This window comes from Anolis sagrei, chromosome 4 (genome assembly GCF_037176765.1).
Source record: "Anolis sagrei isolate rAnoSag1 chromosome 4, rAnoSag1.mat, whole genome shotgun sequence".
Taxonomy (NCBI): domain Eukaryota; kingdom Metazoa; phylum Chordata; class Lepidosauria; order Squamata; family Dactyloidae; genus Anolis; species Anolis sagrei.
The window spans coordinates 83,963,294-83,976,723 of record NC_090024.1 but is presented as its reverse complement, the minus strand read 5'-3'; the positions used below and the strand labels follow the sequence as shown (position 1 = coordinate 83,976,723).

General features: G+C 39.0%; 1 protein-coding gene across 1 annotated transcript in view; it reads right to left on the bottom strand.

The window, feature by feature from the left end:
* Positions 1–13,430, bottom strand: part of LOC132774583 (uncharacterized) — a 196,708-nt gene that overhangs the window by 71,770 nt on the left and 111,508 nt on the right. The gene's annotated exons all lie outside the window — the stretch shown is intronic.

The window sequence follows — 13,430 nt, the reverse complement described above, 5'->3', positions numbered from 1 at the left end:
GCTGGCATCCTTTTAGTTGCATATACTCATGCAAATTTCCTTTTTTGGGGGGAGAACTGCAGAGAACATCTTCCCTACACAGTGCTCAATTGCCTTGGGATTTACATACAGCCTTTGAAGACCTTCACCCCTTGTAAACCCAGTGTACACATCATAGGAAGTGGCCAGGATCCAAGAGGCATGTAGCTATGTTCCTGCTGCCATAAATGAAATGATTACAGAAGCACAAAGACCTCCATAAAGCCATGGTGAATCCCAGTGCTAATGAAATCACTTCACCTCTGGCTGTGGAGATGTCAGACACTTCCCCAATCCTGACCACTTTTTACGATACACAGAATGGCTGGTGAGGGAGGTTCATGTGTAGAACTATTATGTTGTGCTGAGTTATAAAATATTGTTGGCAATATTTAATATCTTCTAAGAAATATTATTTCTGGCTGGGATATACAGTATTACACTATGCACCATTTGGGGTGGCAAGAGAGAAGAAACTGTCCTCACATTTTCCCAGTATTTTATTACCTAAACAAATAAGACCAACCATATAAGCTGATATTAGTCAAACTCAGAATACCATGCCACATCATACTATTTTTCTCAAAGTGTCTTAGAACTGTTTATTTAGGATGTCCCAAAAGATTGAGATGACAGCACATGAGAAAGCAGTGAACAGTTTTCTCCTTCCATCATTTAATTTATTTTTGTCTGTTTGTTTTGTTGTAATCTCCACCAATATATATTAAGGAAAATGCATAAGAATTTTAGTGCATCCAAAAAACCCTGCATATTTTAATGTAGACATGCACAGAAAATATAAATTAAATGTTACCCCTTTATTCTGCCTTGGTTAGACCACATCTGGAATACTATGTCCAATTCTGGGCACTGCAATTTAAGGGAAATGTTGACAAGCTGAAATGTGTCCAGAGGAGGGCAACTAAAATAATCAAGGGTCTGGAGAACAAGCCCTATGAAGAGCAGCATAAAGTGCTGGGAATGTTTAGCCTGCAGAAGAGAAGGCTGAGTGGAGACATGATGGTCATGTATTAATATTTGAAGGAAAGTCATAGGGAGGAGGGAGCAAGCTTGTTTTCTGCTGCCTTGGAGACTAGGACATGGAACAATGACTTCAAACTACAGGAAAGTAGATTTTACCTGAACATTAGGAAGAACTTCCTAACTGTGAGAGCTGTTCAGCAGAGGAACTCTCTGCCCTGGAGTGTGGTGGAGGCTCCTTCTTTGGAGGCTTTTAAACAGAGGCTTTGAATGCAGTTTTCCTGCTTCTTGACAGGGGGTTAGGCTGGATGGCCCATGAGGTTCCTTACAACTCGATGATTCTATGATACTATAAAATAAAACAAACTGACACTCAGAAAATTGCAGGAGGCAAAAGAGGCTTCCTCAGCCTTGACTAAAGCAGTATATAAATTCAAAGAAATATTATTTTATTTTGTCTGGTTCACTATCATAGACCACCAAGAGGCCTATAACTTTCCATAACTTAAAAAGGGGGAGACTATTCTAAAAGCAAAAGAAAAAAAGCTTTGAGCTTTGCTTTCAGACTTTGTTTCCAGAAAACCTTTTTTTTAAAAAAAACTAGCATATGCACATATATATGACAAAGAGTCATATTTTATTTTTATTTAGCTTTCAATACATTCTGTTCTCATTCAGGGAATCCATGACATACATTCCATGCCTATGGCTATATGCTCTTTTTTGCAAAGTTTTTCAGGCACTCAGCACATTCCTTTGAGTGAGAGAAATAATCTAAAGAAAAGAGAGGGAAAACTCCCACAGTGATGTAGGCAGTTTTCTCTGTGTCTGAGGTCACCAAATGTACTACTATACATGTCAAGAGTTTCTGGTGGCATTCAGTTGAGGTCGTATATGATACCAGATTTCCCAGAGCAGAGAAGAAAGATGGAAAGACTTGAGAATAATAGGATTATATTGCCAAAGGAACATTTATTGCAGGAAAATAAGGCAAGATCTGTAGCATTTCTGTTTCCTTATAAAAAAAATGATTGATTTGTGTTAACTGTGATCAAAATGTTCCATTAAATTAGGCTGCAAGCCTAAACCTAATTAATAGGAATTAATAAATGAATATATGTGGGATTGCATTGGCCATTTTTGGAATCTATATGATTGGCCACATTTGGCACAAAAAGTAAAAACACTCAACTCCTTATTGAATTAGCAAAATCCAAATGGCTTAGTTGTATAAGAACGATGCACAGAAAATCTAATCAACAATATTTAACAGTGTAGTCACTGTATCTTCCATGCCTTGATGTGGCAATAGCCTTTAATCAATTAGCCCATGCCCTAAAAAAAAATTAAGAGCTTGTTTCACAGAAACCAAAGCAAACCCATTTATGATTGCTGAAATCCTTCCATGTGCTTTTCATATTGTCTCCAAATTGCTGACCTCTTAACAGGAGGCAGGAAGTGTAGAGTGAGTTAGGGGGCTGTAAAAATAATCACTCAACCAGCTCAGCTCTTAAAGTGCTTCATCTACACAAGTCCCTGTGAAATATAGATATTGCACATGACATATTGAAGAAAATCAGTTCCTTTAGGGCTGGAGAACCCCATGTTCTGTTCTGGTTGAAGAGATATGAATGTGTATTGTTTAAAAATGTAATCAAAATGAAATGTATTGTGAAAAAACTGTTAAAATAAGGTGTTACACCTAAGTTTCATCCCCTCTGTTTCTGATATTTAGGTATGAATTGCTGTTGTTTATGTACCCCAAACCTGTGTACAACATGCATAAAAATAGAATAAGCCAGTTTGAAACAACTCCAAGGTCTTCCAAAGTGTATTGTTGTTGTTATTGTTGTTTGCCTTCAAATAAATTCCAAGGTGTGGCATATATATCATCGAGGTTTCTAGGCAAGATTTGTTTAGAGATTTGCCAATGCTTTCTTCAAAGCCTGAAAGTGTGACTTCTCCAAGGTGACCAGGGCTGATTCTACAGGGCAATGTAGATCTAACCATGATGACTTCCTATGACAGAGCAGGGATTCGAACCCTGTTCTCCAGATTATAAATGCAACACTCAAACTACTATACCACATTGACCTTTGTTGTCATTATATGACTTCAAGTTGACTCCATCTTAGGATGACCTCCTTGTAGGGTTTGGGTTTTTTTGCCATGATATATTCAGAGGAGGTTTGACATCTTACCGAGAAAGGATGACTTGCTGAAGGCCACTCAGTAGTGTTCCATGGTTAAATAGGGGTCCTAACTTTGGTATTGCAAAGTTCTCATCAAACTACACCATGCTGATTCCCTTTTCTCACCAATACTCCCCCCCCCCCCAAACAAAAATTCTCCAACTCTCGGGGGGGGGGGGTCCTATCCTAAGGAAGGGAAAGCCTCTCAGAACATCCCAATGTGTACTAGGTAGGCCCTACATTCTCAACACTGTTAACACATAATAGCAATTTATTTCTATTACACATAATAGCAATTTATTTCTAAACTTGAAAACATTTAGCAAATGAAACAGTGGGCAAACTTTTGCTGTAACTTGAGTAAAATCTGATGGGTATCTCATGCCAGATAAATATGGTCTTGGAGCAAGATTTTGTTTGTGAGGAGCCAGTTGGTCATTAGAGGGCATCTACAACAGGAGAGCATTTGCAGCCTAATCTTATCCATAGTATTCAATAGGGCTTACTACTGACAAGCGTGCAGAGAATTATAATATCAGTCATGATTTAGTTTCCCTAGAAAAAGATTCCTGTGGTCCATATAGCATTTGCACTATTTCTACTATACTGATCTCACATTTTTTAAAATCAAAATGTGTTTAAATTTGTGAATTTTCTCTCAATATGTCATATTCGAAAATGTACATTTAAATTCTTAACTTCTGAGAACTGCAACTGTCAAGCAACATTTGAAGCCATACAAAATTCAGAGGCTAGCTAAATGTTGATTCTCATATTCATTTGCATGGTACAAAATTCAGAAAGCATCCTTTGGCTGGTGGTTAAAAAAGGAAGTTTGGTTAATTGAAAAAATAATGAATGAACTCTGGGATTTCTCCAAACATTGAAGACTTTTAGGGACAAAGAAGGTGGCAGTAGAGTGTCATTTACTGAAACATTCTTTAAGGTTTGCGAGCTATGAAGAATAGTGGCATAATGCAAAACTGAAAACAAAAGCTAACACTTTTTGCAATTAAAAGATAGTAACACTGTACTCTAATTAGTTCTCTCAGGAAGTAAAGATGTCTCCAGTTAAGTGAATGAGTGACAATTACTTGGATTATTGTCATATTAAAATGTCAGTGCTGAACGACCGCTTCCAGCTCATAAGAATAAATTCTACACATTTAAGTGTCAGAAGCAATAAAGTTACATATAGACATGTTATAATGGAAATAAAAGTTCACACACAAAGTGAGTCCAGTGGAATACAGTGCTAAAAACCACTAATGACTGACAGAACACATTGTCTCTTCTCATAGGCACAAATTATCACTGAACTTGCACAAAGTGGGAAAAAATGAAATATAAGGACCTAATATGCTTTCATCCAGGCCACAGAATTATAATTTAGCCCATAATGTTTCTAATGCAGTGACTGGTGCCAAAGCTAGGATAAGAATCTGGCAGCCTTGGGCAGCAGTTGGCACTTCAGCACTCCAGTAGAGCCCACTGGTAACAGTTGACCTGACCTCTTAAGTAATTGTGGCATATTATTTTAAGCTGGACTAGGTAGGTGAACCTAACTACAATTTTAATTTTCAGCTATGCCCATCACATTTCCTTGTTCCCGTACATTGTGAAAACTTGGTGGTGACTTGACTCAGTCTCCTGAAACCTTTCACACTGCACAATTTTAACACTGTGATTCCACTATTATAGCTGCCATGATTTCATCCTCTGATACTTCAGTCAAATTAGAAACTTCAGGATTGCATTAGACTATGCTGGAGAGGTTCATATGGAATCACAGATCTATACTTGCATAGTTGCGCAAGGGCACTGGTTGCCTTTTATAGGATAAAAAGACCCAGAAGTCTCATATTCTGTTTATTTTCCTTCTGATTTTATTTTAGAGATCCACACATGGCTTGTTTATCCCGGAATATTTTATGTCAGCTTCTGATGCAATCAGATACTTTTAGTAGCTTGATTTAATCTTGTATAAAATCAGAAAAAGTAGGAACAATATCTGGGACTTTTCAATAAATCTAGATTGTCCTATAATGGATTGGCTATATATGCCATTATACAGAATGAGTTGCCTGCATCAGACATTCGTATGTCATGAAAAAGGCAGCAAATTGTTTACTTACTAGTTATTATAGTTACCATTATAGATGGAGGAAGGTGCTTGTGAGAATTTTTTACCTTGTGGACCAAAATATATTCCCTGGCACTGAGTGCTGTAGGTACTGTTTACCCACGAGTACCTTTACTAATCATGAGGAATCAATATACACTTACTGATTAAATAACTTAGTTAGGTGGGATAGCATTTGTTCTTTCTATGTTCAAATAATGTGATTTTATATTGTCTGATGTGTTTATTTATACTGTTTCTTGTATTTTATTTTATTTTTATATTTTATTGTTGTATTTTTATAGTTGTACACTTGCATTGTTGTATTGCTGGGCTTGGCCTCATGTAAGCCGCCCCGAGTCCCCTTGGAGAGATGGTGTCGGGGTATAAATAAATTATTATTATTATTATTATTATTATTATTATTATTATTATTCCTACACAGGCAACAAAATATCTAGGACTGTCCTTGTTTGTAGTGGTTCTTGTAGCAGAGTAAACAGCTACTGCTAGGAAAATCCATAAATGTTCTACCAACAGAAGGTAGCTACCAGGGATTACTCAGGGTACATCTACACCAGTGGTTCTCAACCTGGGGTCCCCAGATGGTTTTGGCCTACAACTCCCAGACATCCCAGCCAGTTTACCAGCTGTTAGGATTTCTGGGAGTTGAAGGCCAAAAAAATCTAGAGACCCCAGGTTGAGAACCACTGATCTACACTATAGAATTAATTAAGTTTAACCCACTTTAATTACCATCGATCAATGCTATGGAATCATGGGAAGTTAGCCTTTTGTGCCAAAGAGTGCTGTTGCCTCACCAAACTACAAATCCCAGGGTTTCATATCATTGAACCATGGCATTTGAAGTGGAATCAAACTGCATTAATTCTATGTTGTCAAGCCGGTCTCAGCCTAAGGCTAAATCTTACTATGATCAAAAAGGCTCGGCATCATAGTGGATAAAGCTACAGCTCCCCTGTGGCCGAATTGAGCAACCTCCAGGATCCGGTGGAAGAACTGCTGAATGGCCTCTATCTGTCTGTATGTCTTGTATGTCCAAAATGGCATTGAATGTTTGCCGTGTATAAGTGTTTTGTGATCCGCTCTGAGTCCCCTTCGGAGTGAGAAGGGTGGAATATAAAGATTGTAAATGAATAAATAAATACATAAATAAAATAACAATGGAGAAGTGAAGTGATCACTTCATCGTATTTTGGGACAGTACCATTGGCCCCTTGGTTGTCCATTCTGAGCTGTCCTCATACCATTCACATTTATGGAAGGACAGAAAGGCATCCTACTTTCATTGCAAGTCTGGCTGGCTTCTATGGTGGAATGGGGAAAAGGTATGCCATGTCATCCATCCTTCACCTCAAGAAGCAAAACATTCTTGATTTATCTGCGCAGAGATCTCTCAAACCTGAAGTCATGATTACTTGAACAGTGGCTTACAGTTATAGTTCAATACCTGTCCTCAAACCCTCAAACCAAGCTACTGGCATAGTTTCATGTTTCTGAGTAGGAAATTTCCAGTATCTGCTTTCTCCAGCAGCAGATGGGGTCATGCTGCCCTCCATTCAGTGGCCCAATGCAGAATTCGTATTTGTGCATCTATACAGAAGAGACTGCAAGATGCAGAACTCCTTCCACATGGCAGGAACAGACAGAATTAAAAAACAAAAGCAAAACATCATAGGTGAGAAACAATCCCTACTTCATAAGAACATAATCAGACATTAAAAGTTAAAGAGATATTGCAATGTGAAGGCATCCTCCAAGCTAAGAAACGGGAGTGGGAATTGTTTGGCTCTCCAGATGCTGAGCTGCTCCTCCCAAGTTTCCTCATCACTGGCTACACTGGCCAAGGCTGCTGGGAGTTGCAGTTGCTGGGAGATGAACATCTGGAATGTCACATAATTCTCACCACTGCCCTAAAGGGATCTTTATAAAATTATTCAAAATGTAGTCAACAAAGAAACTAAATTGCTTCACACCGGCTGTGTGACTGTATGATATGGCTGCAGTTTTCCCGTCTTTGTTATAGAACACATCAGCTGCAATGATTTATCATATGATTACTATGTCATTAATTCTGTCTATACCATAGAATATACTTATTGCTAGCTTGTCATTTTGTTTAATGAAGAAACAACGTGGCTGTAAGCCTTCTTCATTGTGCTTGGCCAGGAAACTATTTTCATTTAAACATACCATAATTTGCTAATTGCTTATGTTCCCAGTATCTCAAACATTGCTTCTGGCATAAAGACTTCCTATTAAAAGTAGAAGAAGAAAAAGATGCAGACACACTGCCAATTAATTAAATAGCAAGGCAGTTATACCCATGTATTCCTTTTTTTTTTTAAAAAAAAAAAGAACCTCTCCAGAAGCAGAAGCTAGGTGAAAAATCATCCAACTGCATGCACATTTGCGTTTGATATTTTATGTGTTGACACATGTAAAGGGGGCTTGCTTGCTTATGTAAATCCCAATTTGCATGCAAAACCAATTGTGAGCTCACATAAATGCAGAGAACAGCTGAGAAAAGAGGGTATAATTGACAGAGCATAGCTCTGAGAAAGCATGAGAAACTGTGGCTCAAATCCAAGCTCATCCTTGACTTCTTCAACTAGAGAATGGGGGGTGACTAATGAACTCTCTCAGACACTGGGTTTTGTTTTTTTAAATGTACTAATAAGAATAACCTGCAATGGGTGCTGAAATCCTCTTTTCCAATGCCATTCATTCAGGGGATCTGAGGTGCATTTTTAATGCCATTCCTATAGCAATATTTTAAAAATGCCTTTGACATTTTCTAGTTTTATTTGAATGAATTATGTTTCATCATAAATTTAAATATGGATGTTTCTTCAGAGAATTTAAAGATGAATAGGTATGTTGTAAGTCCTTTGTAACATTTGCAGGTTTGATGCTTGCTCTTACTAGATGATTAAGGCAACCTGGAGAGGCCTATGACATCAGACACACTCTTCTCTGCATCTTCTCCCCTTTTCCCTACACTGCTGAAACAGAGTCCCACAACTTCCAGCAGGACTCCGCTGGGCTCCGTTTTGGCACCCAACTCCTAATGGCACAAAGTGGGGCAACGTCCAGTGAAATATGGACTTGAAGGGGGAAAGGACATGTGACAACAGAAAACAGACCTCAGCAGTAGGGAACAGAGTAAGATGTTTCCGTCTGCTGTCCCCCACTAGCCCTCAGCCCGTCTGATGAGGTCCATAGATGAATAGAAACAGAGCAGTAATCCATCTTTGAAAGAAAGAGATATGATAGTATCCAACCTTTAGGTGGTTGCTCTGAAGCCTTTATAACGAAGCCCTCGCTTGGACCTGCCATGCTGACTTATTTTTCTCCCATTTATCATTCTTGACCAAGATACTTCAACATGTGGTAGCATCTTTGTTCCAGTTCTTGCATGAAAGCAATAATCTAAAACCACAGTTGAGAAAATAGGACTGCATACTGCCCCCTCTTTTTTTTGTTTCCCTTGATGTCCTAACAGAATCTCTTTTCTGACACCCCCATCCCCCAAAAGGTGAACACACATTCTTGGACAAAGTGGCACAGCAAAATTTAAATAGGTTGCACAGGTCGACATTAAAGGAAACCCATTTACCAAAGCCACTATTGGAATTTCATCAATGTCTATTTTTATTTTCCTGTTGTTGGCCACCCATGAACTGCTAATTAGTCTGAGAGGGAGAAAAATGGTCCATGAATCTATTAAGTTACTCACCCATTGTAATATTACTGCAGACCTATATTTTGGACTGAGATGCTTTGGCCCCCATGGTAGAAGAAAAATAAAGGAAAAAGACCTCACATGACCATGGCATCGGTCAAGATGACTTACTAGGGATGGACATCAGAGACACTCTCCAGCAATAGTTTTGCTTCTTTCCTGAGAGTTAGTTTCAGAAGATGATATTGAGGCAATCACATTAGATACCTCGACTGTTGTTCCTTGGAGTTTGATCTTATCTACATGATATCCTGTCTACATAGTTTGGGTCCACATTACTACAGGATTATCTTCTCCCATATAATTAACTCCTAGGACCCTCAAGTCCTCTTTTCTCAGTCAACACTGGGAAAGCTGTTTTCCGTATTAATGTCTGAAATGCCATGACTGGATAAGGGATAATAAATTGAAACTTAGTGTGTAAAAGACAAAATTGTTCCTATCAAGACACACATCAGCTCTAGAAAAAGAATTTAGCTGTTTAGATAGATTAACAATCCTCTTGAAGAATCTTCTCTGAATTACCACAGGACTCTTGGCCTGCTCCTTTCGAAAATACAAAGAAAGGTTGTTTCATCTCTCCCCTCTCCCTCCCTCCCTTTTTTGTCCTACAAGTAGTCCATTGTACCTCCTCCTACTTCCTTAGGGGAGTGGGGTATATTCTAGAATAGTCTGAGACCTGGCAGAAAAGGACCATCATAGGTCTCACCCCCTTCCGTATGCTTACCAGGATATTCTGCATTGGTGAAAAGAGACTGCATCAAGTACAACATAGAGTGAAAACTGGGGGAACCTGCTACATTTTAGTAATAGCAAATCTCTGCAGCTTCTATTGTATATGTTTGTTTGCATTCACTTCTCATAACTCGTGGAATTAAAGTGGGGGGTAGCCTTTTTATTTGCTCCCTAATACTTACTGAAGGCTTCGTGGTAAACAGCATGGGAGATAATGAAAGGTAAAAATTCCCTCTCAAAAGGCTTGATTCATCCAAATTATTGGGACAATTGCTTAGGTTAAATATTTAGCCCAGAAGGCAGTATAAAATCTCATCAAAATTCAAGCCATGCATAAATGATCTCAACCTGCAGCATCTATTTACTCCACACAACATGCCAGTCACATTTCTCGCACAGCAGATTGGAAGTAATGATCAAACAGATAAGGATGAAAGACTAAACATGTGCTATACCACCCATATATAATTCGGTTGGAGGCAATCCTATTAATAGTGTCCTGCAACAGCTTACAGGGCTGTTGTCATTTTCCCAGGCAATAGAAAAAAATATATGTCAGCTATTATAGAAAAAGAAGAGGAAAACATTTTAAAAATCTAATAAAAATCATGTAGCACATACAAAGAAGCCAAATTTGGAGGTGGGAGATGATTTTTGCAAAGCTGAGCGGTGCTTTTGTCGGCCAGCAAAAACAAACATAATGCTTAAAATGGACACTGGATGATGTCCGTGAGGATGACAGCAATAAATGTGCCTAAAATGATAGATGTTTTTAATGCAGTTTGGTATATATGCATATAAAATTCTATTACTCACACATATCACTCTTATGTATAATACCATAATATTCTGAATCAATCCTCTTTTGCCTGGAGATAGGATAAAAGAAGAAGAGGCCATACAGTAGCTAGGATTGAAGGAAGTGATTTTAGTCTGGCTCCATCATGTCATTATCAAAGGAAAGGGACACGAAGCCAAAAGTTGGTTTGCTGTAGGTTTTTTCGGGCTATATCGCCATGTTCTAGAGGCATTATCTCCTGACGTTTGCAGTGGCTCATGTGACATTTCCCCAGATGTGAATAAATATTTTTTACCAGAATATTTACCAAAATATCTTGATCCCTTCATCACATGTAAAATCTCATGAACTGGTTTAACAGAGTAAGGAAACAATATTTCTGAGACTTGAACTACAGCTAAATTCATACCCATTTAACCCGTAGAAATAATGTAAAAGATAAAAAGAAAATTAATACTTCCTTCAAGCAAACTGCCACAAGATCTTCTTCACTTCAGGCAAGACAAAGCTTACCAAAGGTAATTATTCTGAAACTGGGGTTCAGTATAATTCAATATTCCAGGTAGTCCAGTGTCAGACCAGAAGAGAAATGACTTTTCCTTCCTGTCTTCTCCCATTTAATGCAAAATAGTAAATGAAATGTTACAAGGCACTCACGCTAGCATGACAAATTTCAAGTCAATAAGTCTTCTAACTGTTGCCAAGATGTACACTGGGGTTTGATGCTTGGCATTCAAAATTAGATAACCTTATGCAAGTAACTACATTCACTGTATCTACAAGAACGGCAAATAAATCAACAATAATTGAAGTACTAAAAGTGTCTAATTTCCAGCACAGTGCTTCAAGCAACAACTGAAATTAAAAAACTGTTAAAATGCAGCTACATACCCATAGAATCTCGTCATGAATGCACTGAAGCAAAGGTTAACGAAAAGACTGAATATGCATTCTCAGTTGGAAGCAATATTCTTCCATGTATGGCTGGGAATGAATACAATAAATGCTAGGTCTTTGGTGGGCATCGCGTACCACATACAAAGACTTCCTCTGAGTATCGCTCTAGTAAGAAATGCAGAGCCAGTTGTACACAGATAGAGGTGGTGGCACTGTGTAATAGAGTATGGAGGATATTGTTTTTTGGACTACAGCTCCCAAAATTCACCGAGCATAATGAGTGAAGGCAAGCTTTTTGGATAATTCTGAGAACTTCTTATAGTAACTTTCCTGAGTTCTGCCTTATAGCAGGATAGCAGCTACTTCACAGGATCATTTATGGTACACTACCCTTGTGTTGGAACCCTACCAACAACAATGTGAAGAAGCAAACAGATCAAAGTCATGACTAGTGCAATTTTACCATCCTTAAATGACATGCTCACAATTTGTCACACCAAAGCCATGTTGTGGTTAAATCAGAGGTGAGCAAATGTTTTGCAGCTGAAGACCTCATATGATATGTAGGAGCTGCACCAAAAAAGAGCAAACAAATGGCCAACACCTGTAGGGAAAAGGTCCGCAAGGCTAAAGCAAAAAACGAGCTCAGACTTGCCAGGGACATTAAAAACAATAAAAAGGGCTTCTATTCTTATGTCAGTAGAAAAAGGAAAAACAAGGAGGCGATAGGACCTCTTCGAGGAGAAGATGGGGCAATGCTGACAGGGGATAGGGAAAAGGCAGAACTACTTAATGCCTTCTTTGCCTCGGTCTTCTCACAAAAAGAGAGTCTTCAACCTCAGCAAGATGGAGTGGATGAGGAATTGGAGGACATCCAACCCCAAATTGGGAAAGAAGTCGTCCAGGAATACCTGGCCGCTCTTAATGAGTTCAAGTCCCCAGGGCCGGATCAACTACACCCCAGAGTATTGAAGGAACTAGCGGAAGTCATTTCGGAACCATTGGCAACCATCTTTGAGAGTTCTTGGAGAACGGGAGAAGTTCCAGCAGATTGGAGGAGGGCCAATGTAGTCCCAATCTTCAAGAAGGGAAAAAAGGATGACCCAAACAACTACCGTCCGGTCAGCCTCACGTCGATACCGGGCAAGATTCTGGAAAAGATTGTTAAGGAAGCGGTCTGCAAACACTTAGAAACAAATGCAGTCATCGCTAATAGTCAACATGGATTTATCAAAAACAAGTCATGCCAGACTAATCTGATCTCTTTCTTCGATAGAGCTACAAGCTGGGTAGATGTGGGGAATGCCGTGGATGTAGCGTACCTGGATTTCAGTAAGGCCTTCGACAAGGTCCCCCATGACCTTCTGGCAAGGAAACTAGTCCAATGTGGGCTAGGCAAAACTACGGTGAGGTGGATCTGTAATTGGTTAAGTGGACAGGGAGTGCTCATTAATGCTTCCTCTTCATCTTGGAAAGAAGTGACAAGTGGAGTGCCGCAGGGTTCCATCCTGGGCCCGGTCCTGTTCAACATCTTTATTAATGACTTAGATGAAGGGCTAGAAGGCATGATCATCAAGTTTGCAGACGACACCAAATTGGGAGGGATAGCCAATAGTCCAGAGGACAGGAGCAGAATTCAAAACGATCTTGACAGATTAGAGAGATGATTGGCCAAAACTAACAAAATGAAGTTCAACAGTGACAAATGCAAGATACTCCACTTTGGCAGAAAAAATGAAATGCAAAGATACAGAATGGGTGACGCCTGGCTCGAGAGCAGTACGTGTGAAAAAGATCTTGGAGTCCTCGTGGACAACAAGTTAAACATGAGCCAACAATGTGATGTGGCGGCAAAAAAAGCCAATGGGATTTTGGCCTGCATCAATAGGAGCATAGTGTCTAGATCTAGGGAAGTAATGC